Raw genomic sequence first — 12,373 nt, forward strand, 5'->3', positions numbered from 1 at the left:
CGCTCCACTACGACTTGAATCTTCTAAAATCATATAGCGATCCACAGTCATAACATCTACTGTGAAATTAAAAACTTTACCTAATTACAGCTGTAGTGGTAGATTGGTTTGCCCAAGTATTTTGGGCGGCAGGAAGTCATACATTAACGGCATAGCGACGCTGGTACAGTACGATCCATTGTCGTTGTAAGTTCGACCTTGGGTACCGCCAGGCGGCGCGTTACAAGAGGGGGCGTAAAGCATGTCTCCGACAATAAAGGCCACTCTGCCGAAGCATTCTGTACACCTCTTGCCTCGCTACAAAACGTCCAGTTTATGCTGCGAAGTTACATGCCAGTTGCAGTGCAGTATTAGGGAGGTACCATCGTGCCCTTCACGCGGGTTCAATTTACGATATCTACAGAATATTTACACACAACATAATTTTAGAAACAATAAAGCACTGAAGTACGAGGGGCAGGGTGAGAGGCCCGCATCTCGTGGTCGTGCGGTAGCGTTCTCGCTTCCCACGCCAGGGTTCCCGGGTTCGATTCCCGGCGGGGTCAGGGATTTTCTCTGCCTCGTGATGGCTGGGTGTTGTGTGCTGTCCTTAGGTTAGTTAGGTTTAAGTAGTTCTAAGTTCTAGGGGACTGATGACCATAGATGTTAAGTCCCATAGTGCTCAGAGCCAGCCAGGGTGAGAGACAGGCTGCGTGTACCATGCACACTGACAAACAGGAACTTAGAGTGCACAGTTTCAGTACACACCATCCATCTACAAAGTATGTATAAACCGCCCATTACAGAATATTAAAGCATTGAGATATATTCACAACAGCAATACAATGAAGATATTATATAGCACACTGGTGAAAGTAAAAATAAGTGCAATTCAACATGACAAGTGTAAGTCTACCTTTTCCATGGACAGACTTGAATTCATAAAAAACTGCAGTAGTTAGTTACAAGTCATTCTCTGCTGTCCGTACAAAGATTTGAACCAAGCTGTACCTCATCATACAAAAATATATAGGTATGCACATGAGAGTTGCTGCCAAATAAGAAGGACTATGCGACCTACAACAAAACATGGAGTACATATTATTGTGTAATGTAGGTGGCGACAGTGCTGCTTTCTAAAATAAGGTCATACAGGAGAAAAAAATTTAAGAATAAGGTTCTCAGCAAAGTGACAACTTCGAGTGCATATTACTTTTGCAACAGGTAACTGTAAGTGTGCAATTAAAATTACAACATACAAGTGTCATCATTTAAGAGAAAAAAAGTCTCAAGAAATTAAAATTTCCTGTATCGAGAGCTGCTGCCTGCTTGTTTCATAGCCTTGCAATTGGTATCCGCGACTGTCCACGTGGAAACTGGAGCGTTGGCTACGCGAAAAGACCTAGCAAGTCGATGAGACTAAAGGAAACTAATTCAGGTCATTCCCGTTTGTTGGAAATAATTACTGTAACAAAATTCTTCATTCAAGTCTTCCTGTAAATTTTTCAGATGACAGTTTATCCAAATCAGCAAAGAGTACTGGAAGAAACGATGAATGTGCATACAAAATAATTTCAGCTACATCCCTCCAGATGTAATAAACGTACGAACCGCATGTGATCTTGTTTAAATTATCGCTCACCATTCAATGACAAAACCCGTGTGAAGTTTGGTAATCTATACTTTAATATTCTTGAAAATCCCCGCTAGTGGGTTGGTGGTTTTTTTTTTTTTCTTTTTCTAAAAAAAAAATCTTGTGGGACTTAACTGCTAAGGTCATCAGTCCCTAAGCTTGCACACTACTTAATCTAAATCACCCTAAGGATAAACACACACACACACACACACACACACACACACACACACACACACACATTACCCATGCCCGAGGGAGGACTCGAATCTCCGCCGGGACCAGCCGCTCAGTCCACGACTGTAGCGCCCTAGACCACTCGGCTAATCCCGCGCGGCGGTTGGTCTTTCATTTTCATAAATATGTGAGCACAGTAAAAGAAAATCGAATAACACTAAGACCTTTAATCACTGTATCTTTGTATTTTGATAGTAACTCTCCGACTCCTCGTGATGTTTGAATGATGGTTTCTGTTGAAGGTGCGTCATTTCAAAGATATCTTCCAGAGTACTCATCCGATCGTCAGCTGTCTCGTGAAGCCATCAACTTTAATTTAAATTAGGAAGCGTATGTAAGTGAAAACAAACTGCTAACCGCCGACAAGCTCCGCAACATCGGGAAATACACTTATGGCGTATGACAAACATGGGTCATACACGAAATAAGTTTTAGCCACTTCTTACGCAGGTTGTTTAGTGTGCAACTGCACATGATCATGGTCACAAGGTCATAAGGGGAAAAACTGGTCTGTACACGTTCTATACTTCGCATAGCATCCGGTAAGATCTATAAGTAAATACAATCATATATACAGGCTATCATAGAGGAGTGAGACATTATCTTGGGTGTCAGTGTTCCACGTAGCTACAGTATGGCGGAATAAATCTGACTGCGCGCATTTCTCTATTGAAAAAGCACATGTGCCTTACGTCGTTTTAACGGCAACAGAATGGGCTGCATGACGTTCTGGATGTGTTCTGCTCTGTTAAATATTCCCTCAACAGGGGAACAGAGGGGCACGGTCCTAGTTTACGTGTCCGCACATCATGATTTCGCAAGTGGGCCCTGAATTCGGCTGCCTGGTGTACTCCCGTAAATGCTACTCTCCTGATCCACGTTGTACTCCCGAGCGACCGAAACTGCTCCCAATATTTAATACAACTTCACCTATCAGTCCTAGAGAGGTGACGCAGCGCCAATACACTGGTCTCATATTCGGGAGAACGGCAGTTCAGATCCGCATCCAGCTATTCCTATTTTAGGTATTCCATGATTTCGCTAGATCCCTGAGACAAATGCCAGAATGGTTTATTTGAAAAGGAGATGAACGATTTCTTTCCCCATCGTTTCCCAATCAGAGTTTGTATTCTACCTATGAAACTCAGATTAATGTACGAGTAGTGCTCAAGGACGGTGTCTCGACATCATGACTACAACGTTCACTAAAGCAGTACGCAGTTCGAAACAGCAGAACACTCAAACAGCAAATTAGATGCGAGGACGCAGTTCATCAAGTTTACACTCGAGGAACAGCGCAGTGCTTCAAATAATCGCCTTTACTGCTTGCAATCATAGTTAATTGAATTTTTTTACGTGAAGTGCTTCAGTGCCAACCAAACATTAGACAATATAATGCCCACATAGAAATCTAAAAAATTAGACAAAATTATATGAGTTTAAGAGATGTTAGATGTTCGTCAAAACCTGTACAGTTTAGTCAGTTTTCCCAATTATGAGACCTGTTTGCCCTGACACAGTGAAATTTAAATTCTTATGCAGAATACTTTCTTCTCTGCTTAGAAAAGGGTTTCGGTGACATTGTAATGAAATGAACTGAACACCAGCTCATTAGCATTTAGTGTAGTGTACGGGGAGGGGGGTTACACTCTTATTGCTTCGAATGTACTTTACTGTTTAACCGTCTCCTGAATTCTCATCGCATGTCACAAACTATTTTCAAAAAGGCAGTTCGTGCGAATTAATTCTTTTCTGCCACCGACTATCAAGACTCGCATCACACTTTCAGTGTGGTCGATTTTCATCTGCGACTATGTCAATACTGTGAGCGATATTAATCAGCTGCCGTCTTGCTTGGCGTGTGATCTCCATAGCGCCTCCCCCCCCCCCCCCACATCCCCACTCATCCCACTTCATAGACAGAGATACATTCGTTTGAACTGGAGCGTTCACAATGGAACACTACACTGCCTCACCGAGCCACTGTGACCCAGCAGTGACTCACCCTCGCCACATATAACGGACAAGATCACTGCGTTCACAGCAGTCACCGCCGCACATTGATTACTTTGAATTGGAGTGTTCACACTGGAACACTGATCACAGATACAGTGCTGCAGATTTGCCAACCGACAGGTAGTCATTTCTGAGAAAGTGACGCGAAATATTCATTGTACACTACAGGCCATTAAAATTGCTACACCACGAAGATGACGTGTTACAGACGCGAGATTTAACCGGCAGGAAGAAGATGCTGTGACATGCAAATGATTAGCTTTTCAGAGCATTCACACAAGGTTGGCGCCGGTGGCGACACCTACAACGTGCTGACATGAGGAAAGTTTCCAACCGATTTCTCGTACACAAACAGCAGTTGACCGGCGTTGCCTGGTGAAACATTGTTGTGATGCCTCGTGTAAGGAGGAGAAATGCGTACCATCACGTTTCCGACTTTGATAAAGGTCGGATTGTAGCCTATCGCGATTGCGGTTTATCGTATCGCGACATTGCTGCTCGCGTTGGTCGAGATCCAATGACTGTTAGCAAAATATGGAATTGGTGGGATCAGGAGGGTAATACGGAACGCCGTGCTGGATCCCAACAGCCTCGTATCACTAGCAGTCGAGATGACAGGCACCTTATCCGCATGGCTGTAACAGATCGTGCAGCCACGTCTCCATCTCTGAGTCAACAGATAGGGACATTAGCAAGACAACAACCATCTGCACGAACACTTCGACGACGTTTGCAGCAGCATGGACTATCAGCTCGGAGACCATGGCTGCGGTTACCCTTGACGCTGCATCACAGACAGGAGCGCCTGCGATTGTGTACTCAACGACGAACCTGGGTGCACGAATGGCAAAACTTCATTTTTTTCGGATGAATCCAGTTTCTGCTTACAGCATCATGATGGTCGCATCCGTGTTTGGAGACACAGCGGTGAACGCACATTGGAAGCGCGTATTCGTCATCGCCATACTGCCGTATCACCTGGCGTGATGGTATGGGGTGCCACTGGTTACACGTCTCAGTCACCTCTTGTTCGCACTGACGGCACTTTGAACAGTGGACGTTACATTTCAGATGCATCACGACCCGTGGCTCTACCCTTCATTCGATCCCTGCGAAACCCTACATTTCAGCAGGATAATTCACGACCGCATGTTGCACGTCTTGTATGGGCCTTTCTGGATACAGAAAATGTTCGACTGCTCCCCTGGCCAGCACATTCTCCAGATCTCTCACCAACTGCAAACGTCTGGTCAATGGTGGCCGAGCAACTGGTTCGTCACAATACGCCAGTCACAACTCTTGATGAACTGTGGTATCGCGTTGAAGCTGCATGGGCAGATGTACCTGTACACGCCATCCAAGCTCTGTTTGACTCAATGTTCAGGCCTATCAAGGCCGTTATTACGGCCAGAGGTGGTTGTTATGGGTACTGATTTCTCAGGATCTATGCACCCAAATTACGTGAAAATGTAACCACATGTCAGTTCTAGTATAATATATCTGTCCAATGAATACCCGTTTATTATCTGCATTTCTTCTTGGTGCAGCAATTTCAACGGCCAGTAGTGTACATTATGCTGTACACATTGTACCCTTGAGTTTAGATTTTATTAACACGGACCGGCCGCTGTGGCCGAGCAGTTCTAGTCGCTTCAGTACGGAACCACGCTGCTGCTACGGTCGCAGGTTCGAATCCTTCCTTAGCATGGGTGTGTGTGATGTTCTTAGATTAGTTAGGTTTAAGTAGTTCTAAGTCTAGGGGACTGATGACCTCAGATATTAAGTCCCATAATGCTTAGAGCCATTTGAACCATTTTGATTAACACGGAAAATTTTGTAAGTGAAGTAGAAAGCCGTCCTGCTATTTGGGACGTGAAAAGCGATGACTATAGCAACAAACTGATGAAAACGAATGTGTGGCAAGAAATTATAACGAAGTTTGTGACTGATTTCAATGAGAAGAGCATGGATAGGAAAAACAAAAGTGCTAAGTTGTATGTTCTTTTTTCAAATTTAATACCTCATTTTTCAAACCATTAAAGGTTAGCGAAATTTAGTTGCTACCCCTGTACGAGTCCATTTCACTAACTAATTAGTTGGCAATACCTGCGGTGTTGGACACCAGTGATCCGAGAGTGTTCACCACAGTCACCAGTGACCATCACTGGCGACCGTCACCAGTGTCCCAGTGTGAAACTGGGCTGACATGTTTTCTTATGACACGTATTGTTTTTATCATCATCAAGTATTTACTTCGCAGCTTATCCATCGCCCGCCCCTTCCCCTCAAGGACTTTCATGTTGTCAACTCAATTTGCGAACTTCTTATTCTAGTTCTCTTTCGTGCAATAGCAGATATTGTATTCTGTGAAGAAAATAATACAAATAGCATTTCACGTAATGAAGACACACCTTCTTTCAAAGTCTAACTTTTTTACAAAATATTACGGGTAGTGAAGTTACCCAGACTGACGATGGCACTTGGGGCGCACCACTATACTTTACACAAACGAAACAGTAACGGATTTTAGAGAATCTTCTTCTCTGGGCAGTTTATACGTCTGTTAGGTTCCTATTCCTTCTATGCTAACGTGCAATCCTTTTCTTCACTGGTACTTTAAGGGTTATTTCACACTTGTTCGACAGCCATCTAAGTAACACCGTGTACAAGGATTGCCGCCACGGCAGTTTCACACTTATCCGGTTGTCGTTGTGCACGGCACGACATGGTAACTCCATTTTTCTCTCAGCACAGTCCTAGGCAAATGGAACGTGAACAGACGACAGCATGGGTTTTAGTGCAGAAAGTTCATCAAATAATGTGAGGGACATAGTGATGGATTACTTTTTGATTTCAGCTAGGTCTGTAAACTGGCAGTTTTCTCAAATATAATTTCTGGAAAGATTGTTTTTATTCCGTTCAGTACAAAACACATTTCTGAAAGTGGTATAACAAAACTTCTTAAAGTGACTGAATCATTACATATCGTATGCATTTCTTTCATCGTCCTCATGTTTTGAAATGATCCACTCAATTCCTCGAGTAAATGATCGATCGAACACTCTCTCTCTCTCTCTCTCTCTCTCTCTCTCTCTCTCTCTCTCGTGTGTGTGTGTGTGTGTGTGTGTGTGTGTGTGTGTGTGTGTCCTGTCTTTCCATTTTTCTATAGTTCTGTCCCACAAAACTGACTGTACTTCCACTACAGACATCAATCGCTCGGTGCCTATATCCCGAGTCATGTGTAGGGCTTGGAGAAGAATTTACGAAAATAAAAAGAAAGGCAAATAACGGTAGAACCAGTAACCTAATCTACGCGCTGTTGTTGCTGTGGTTTGAAAGATGTGAATACGCCAATTTCACTACCGCACAGTTCATCCTGTCAATCGCTCGACAGCTGTCCTCTTCTGTAGCAGTGCCCGGCAGCTCAGTAGCTGCTGTGTGGCATATGGACGGCACTGGTCCGTGCTGCGAACATGTCAAAGTCGCCGTGTGATTTTCCATATCACAACCGTCTACACGGTGCCGTGTGTACGGCGGTCGCACAAATGTGACACGCGCCTTACTCTTGATGCATTACGTCAGTGCTTAAGTTTGTAGCGTTTTCCCATAAGTTCAATAAACACAACAGATGTACATAATAGACACTTTACTCATCAATAATATAGTCTCCAACACTGTTTAGAACGGTCTGCCAACGCTGGGGTGACTTTTCGATTCTGCGACTGTATAAATCACGTGCTTTTGAAGCAAAGAACTCGTAGGGCCAATTCCGGAGAGCATTTTCATCAGAAAAGGAAGATCCTTGAAGGTTATTCAGTAGAGAGTGGAGAAGGTGAAAATCTGAGGGCGCAAGACCTGTTGAGTAAGGTAGGTGCGGAATGACTTCCCAATCGAACTCCTATACAGTGTTTTTCGTCAGTCTATCTCTTTGCGGGCGGGAGTTACCGTACAGGAGCATCACTCCACGCAGTCCTTCTGGTCGTTGTTCTCGGACTGCATCTGCAAGACGTCTCAGTTGTTGACTATAATTGTCAGCATTGATGGTTAGACCTCGGGGAAGTAACTCTTCATTGTTCCACCAGATGCATAACACTATCTTTCGTTATGTGCACAGGTCTTTTTAGGAGAGTTGCTGCTTTATTTGGGCTCAAACATTCCTATCTTTTCCTTATGTTAGCATAACGAACCATCTCTGGCTCTGAGCACTATGGGACTTAACATCTGTGGTCATCAGTCCCCCAGCACTTAGAACTACTTAACCTAACTAACCTAAGGACATCACACACATCCATGCCCGAGGCAGGATTCGAACTTGCGACCGTAGCGGTCACGCGGTTCCAGACTGAAGCGCCTAGAACCGCACGGCCACAACGGCCGGCCGAACCATCTCTCGTCACCAGTAACGATAGAGGGCAGGAATGATCGGTGTTGTTCAGGAGCCAATCGATGAGTAAATAGAGATGCCCATACGACCATCCGCTGATTTTTACGATTTTGGCTTAGAGCATGCGGCGCTCATACACTCGATTTTTGAACCTTCCGGATTGTATGCAAATGTCGCACGAAGGTGGAACGCTCACAGGTCGTCGCATCTGCCAGTTCTCTAGTACACTGGCGTGGATCATTGAGATCTAATGCGTTCACACGCTCTTCATCAAATCTCGAAGGTGGCATGGAGGGTCATTAATATCAAAACAATCCTCCTTAAAACGACGAGATCATTTTCTTGCCGTGCTCTGTGCCATGGAATTATCCCTATACAGGGCGCAAATGTTTCTGTCTCCGCTGCTGTCGGACCTCTACTGATGAACTCAAACAGAAGAATATGTCGGAAGTGTTCCGATATCTCCACTTCGCACTCCATTTTCTAGCGCCCACAGTGCCACTCACTATCTCCAAATGACAAAATTACAATATGTTAACTCATACAGCAACAGTGAATACAAATAAAAGATGACAATCGATAAATAAACCCACAGCAACCGATCTATCGACAGGCATGACAAAAACGCTAGCAACTTATGCACCAACCTAATAATACGGGCTTGTCTATTTCCTTAAGAACCGCAAATCCGTTTCTCCGAAATTAACCCTGGTACACGGCCTGCAGCATACAGTTTATTACGTATTTCCTGGCGTGAAAAGAAAACAAGAACGTTCGAGAGCATAACGAGAACCGAAAGCCAAGTCCCACTGCACGGTGTCAGCGTTCCAAGCACAGCGATGTCGCCGTCTTCCCCCGAAGTGCAGGCGTCAAGTCACTTTTCTGAGTCGCTGCGGGAAGCACTCGATCGTCCCCCTGCTCTTTGTCTACAGCAGGAACGTCGAGCGACACAGCCAATTTGCAGCCGCGCCGTCTCCAAGAGGACGCGAATCGAGCCTGCAAGATTTTTCTCTGTTCCACAAAAACCAATTTATGCCCTTTTGAGTCACTACGTAGTATAGAGGTTGGTGTGTGTGTGTGTGTGTGTGTGTGTGTGTGTGTGTGTGTGTGTGTGTGTGTGTGGTAGATACGTGCTCGTCCCTTTGTGAGCCGCTTCCCGGCTCGCTTACATGTGTCTTCTTGGGTCGCCGCAGGCGGCCACGGCATAATATCCGTGATCACACGGCCCGTCCATGCCGGCTGTTTGCATTCGGCAAACTAATTCTGCTGATTAAGAAGGTCAGCGCTGTGTGTTGACTCAATTACCGCGGAGCCGACCGAGCCGGCCGGATCCGATTGTTTGCAGAGGGCCCTGCCGCTGCCCGCCAATACCCGTAATGTGTCTGCTGCTGTCTGCCGCTGCCGCTGCCGCCGGCCAACGCAGCAGAGCATCCCGCTGCCGCGCTCCGGCCACTGCGCTTCTGGCTCTCTCAGCGACAATACCACAGCTGCGATAGTATAATATACCTCGAAAGTCACTATACGGTGGTTTATTAGCTTTCCCCTCCCTTTCATTCACAGAAAAATTATTATAGCTGGTAGGCTCTCATATGACTACTAACCAAATTTTTTTCACTCACTCACATCGCTGAGGACATTAACAGCTTTTAAACAGCGGATGATCAATGTGGATATTCCGGCCAATCCGTTCATAATTTTTTAAAAACATTACATATAGCCAGCTTCCTGCTCGTGGCAGAGACACGGTGGATATTCACGTGAAAATAGCTGCTGGTAAACCTTTCGGGATGTGAGCTCGTGGTCCAAGAAACTCTTCTGTTCCTGACGTTCCATCCAGGACTGCGCTGGACATCCTCAGAGGCTGAGTCTTCCGTCAAAGTAACACAGGTTGAGCCAGAGATAAAGGATTATCTCTGCTCATCATGTATTATTTTGACCACGCCCCCTTTCCCACAGTATTTATGTCGCTCTCGGACGTCCGACCAGCCAGTCGCAAGACTCAGCGGAGGAGAGCCTCTGAGGAAGCCCAGCGCAGTTCTGGAAGAATCGTCAGGAACAGAAGAGTTTCTTGGACCACGACCTCACATCCTGAAAGGGTTACCAGCAAGTACGTCATCCGGTTGTGAAAGCCTTCATTCTACGATCACAGGAAAATGTTGTGTACAATGAGCGGCTAGTAGTTTGGACTGTCGTGACGTATAATCCAGAAGGTTGGCACTTTAAAAGGATCCATTATACACCAGCTTGGAAACACTGCACTTAGACGCTAGTCATTTAACATTCAGCTTAAAAAGAAAATGGTTCAAATGGCTTTGAGCACTATGGGACTTAACATCTTAGTTCATCAGTCCCCTAGAACTTAGAACTACTTAAACCTAACTAACCTAAAGACATCACACACATCCATGCCCGAGGCAGGATTCGAACCTGCGACCGTAGCGGTCCCGCGGTCGGCTAAACTGACAAAACCAGAGCATTAGGGAACGATGGACAGGAATGGGGAAAAGAAATACAGCTTTCAAACATTCAGGCAAATAACCAAAATTTGAAGAGTTTTACGTAGCCTGAAATCTGGCTAATGGGTTAGTAAAAAGTTTTATAAAGTTACAGTCTGCAGTTTTGTCAATCGTGCCTGTTGTTGTTATTGCGGTCTTCAGTCCCAGTCCTGGTTTGATGCAGCTCTCCACCCATTTTCTATTCCGTGCAATCCTGTTCATCTCCATATAGCTACGGCAACCTACATCCATTTGAAGCTGCTTACTATACTCAAGTTTAGATCTTCCTACATAATTTTAGTCTCTTCCCCCCACGCTTCCTTCCATTATCAAATTGACGATTTCTTAATCTCTTAAGATGTGCTCTCTGAACCGATCCGTATTTTAGTCAAGTTGCACCATAAATTTCTTTTTGCCCAATTCAGTTCAATACCTATTTGTAACTATCACGATTTACCCATCTAATATTCAGCATTTTTCTACAGCATCACATTTCAAAAGCCGCCCGGGGTGACCGAGAGGTTCTAGGCGTTACAGTCTGGAACCGCGCGACCCTTACGATCGCAGGTTCGAATCCTGTCTCGGGCATGGATGTGTGTGATGTCCTTAGGTTAGTTAGGTTTAAGTAGTTCTAAGTTCTAGGGACTGATGACCTTAGAAGTTAAGTCCCATAGTGCTCAGAGCCATTTTCGAAAATTTCAAAAGTTTCTATTCTCTTCTTGCAGAACTGCTTATAAACAAACAATGCGGTCCGTTTCCCCTTTGCAGGCGACTTTCAAATTATTTTCCAGTGTTCTGCCAGCACGATCGACTGGTATTCTGAAACAACCCTCCTCCAAATATATTTGAAGTCAACTAGGACGACACTTCATACAAAGGTCAATGGCAACTAGTAATCGCATTTTCACAATCGGACTGTAAGCGAACGCTTGTTTACTGCTGACACGTCTTCAATCGTATGCTTCACTCGTGTCATTTTTCACTATTATCTCTGAGCACCATGGGACTTAACATCTGAGGTTATCAGTCCCCTAGAATTTAGAGCTACTCAAACCTAACTAACCTGAGAACATCACATACATCCATGCCCGAGGCAGAATTCGAACCTGCGACTGTTGCGATCGCACTGTTCCAGACTGAAGCGCCTAGAACCGCTCGGCCACAATGGCCGGTTTTTCGCAATTAATTAGGCAATTAATTACGATAAATCTTACACAGGGTTTCCACAGGGGAATGATCAATATTCAGGGATATGACAGGAACAACCATTCTTAGCAAAAATGTCTAGTAAACATGGGCTCTAAGATTTATACCTTAAGAACAATGGGCTCTTGTTCATTAGAACAGAAGTTTTTAACAGTAGCGAAGATGAACAAATAATCATAGCTGTTAAGGTACGTATTTTAAGAGCCCAAATTTACCAGACGTTTTTGCTTCGAATCGTTGTTCATGTCATATCCGTGAATACTCACCATTTCTCCGAAGACACCCTGTATATTCCGAAAGTCACCATACACTGAGCGGCAATAGGTATTTCAAACCGTTATTAGCTGTCCCATCCTTAAGACCTCATTAACAAAACACTTCGTAGGCTTCATTGATATTATTTACTAAATTTGTCTTATTTTC

At 44.6% G+C, this 12,373-nt stretch overlaps 1 protein-coding gene across 5 annotated transcripts in view; it reads right to left on the reverse strand.

Moving 5' to 3' along the window:
* LOC126262573 (S phase cyclin A-associated protein in the endoplasmic reticulum) overlaps window positions 1-12,373 on the reverse strand; it is a 620,393-nt gene that overhangs the window by 153,118 nt on the left and 454,902 nt on the right. The gene's annotated exons all lie outside the window — the stretch shown is intronic.

This window comes from Schistocerca nitens, chromosome 6 (assembly GCF_023898315.1).
Source record: "Schistocerca nitens isolate TAMUIC-IGC-003100 chromosome 6, iqSchNite1.1, whole genome shotgun sequence".
NCBI classification, from domain to species: domain Eukaryota; kingdom Metazoa; phylum Arthropoda; class Insecta; order Orthoptera; family Acrididae; genus Schistocerca; species Schistocerca nitens.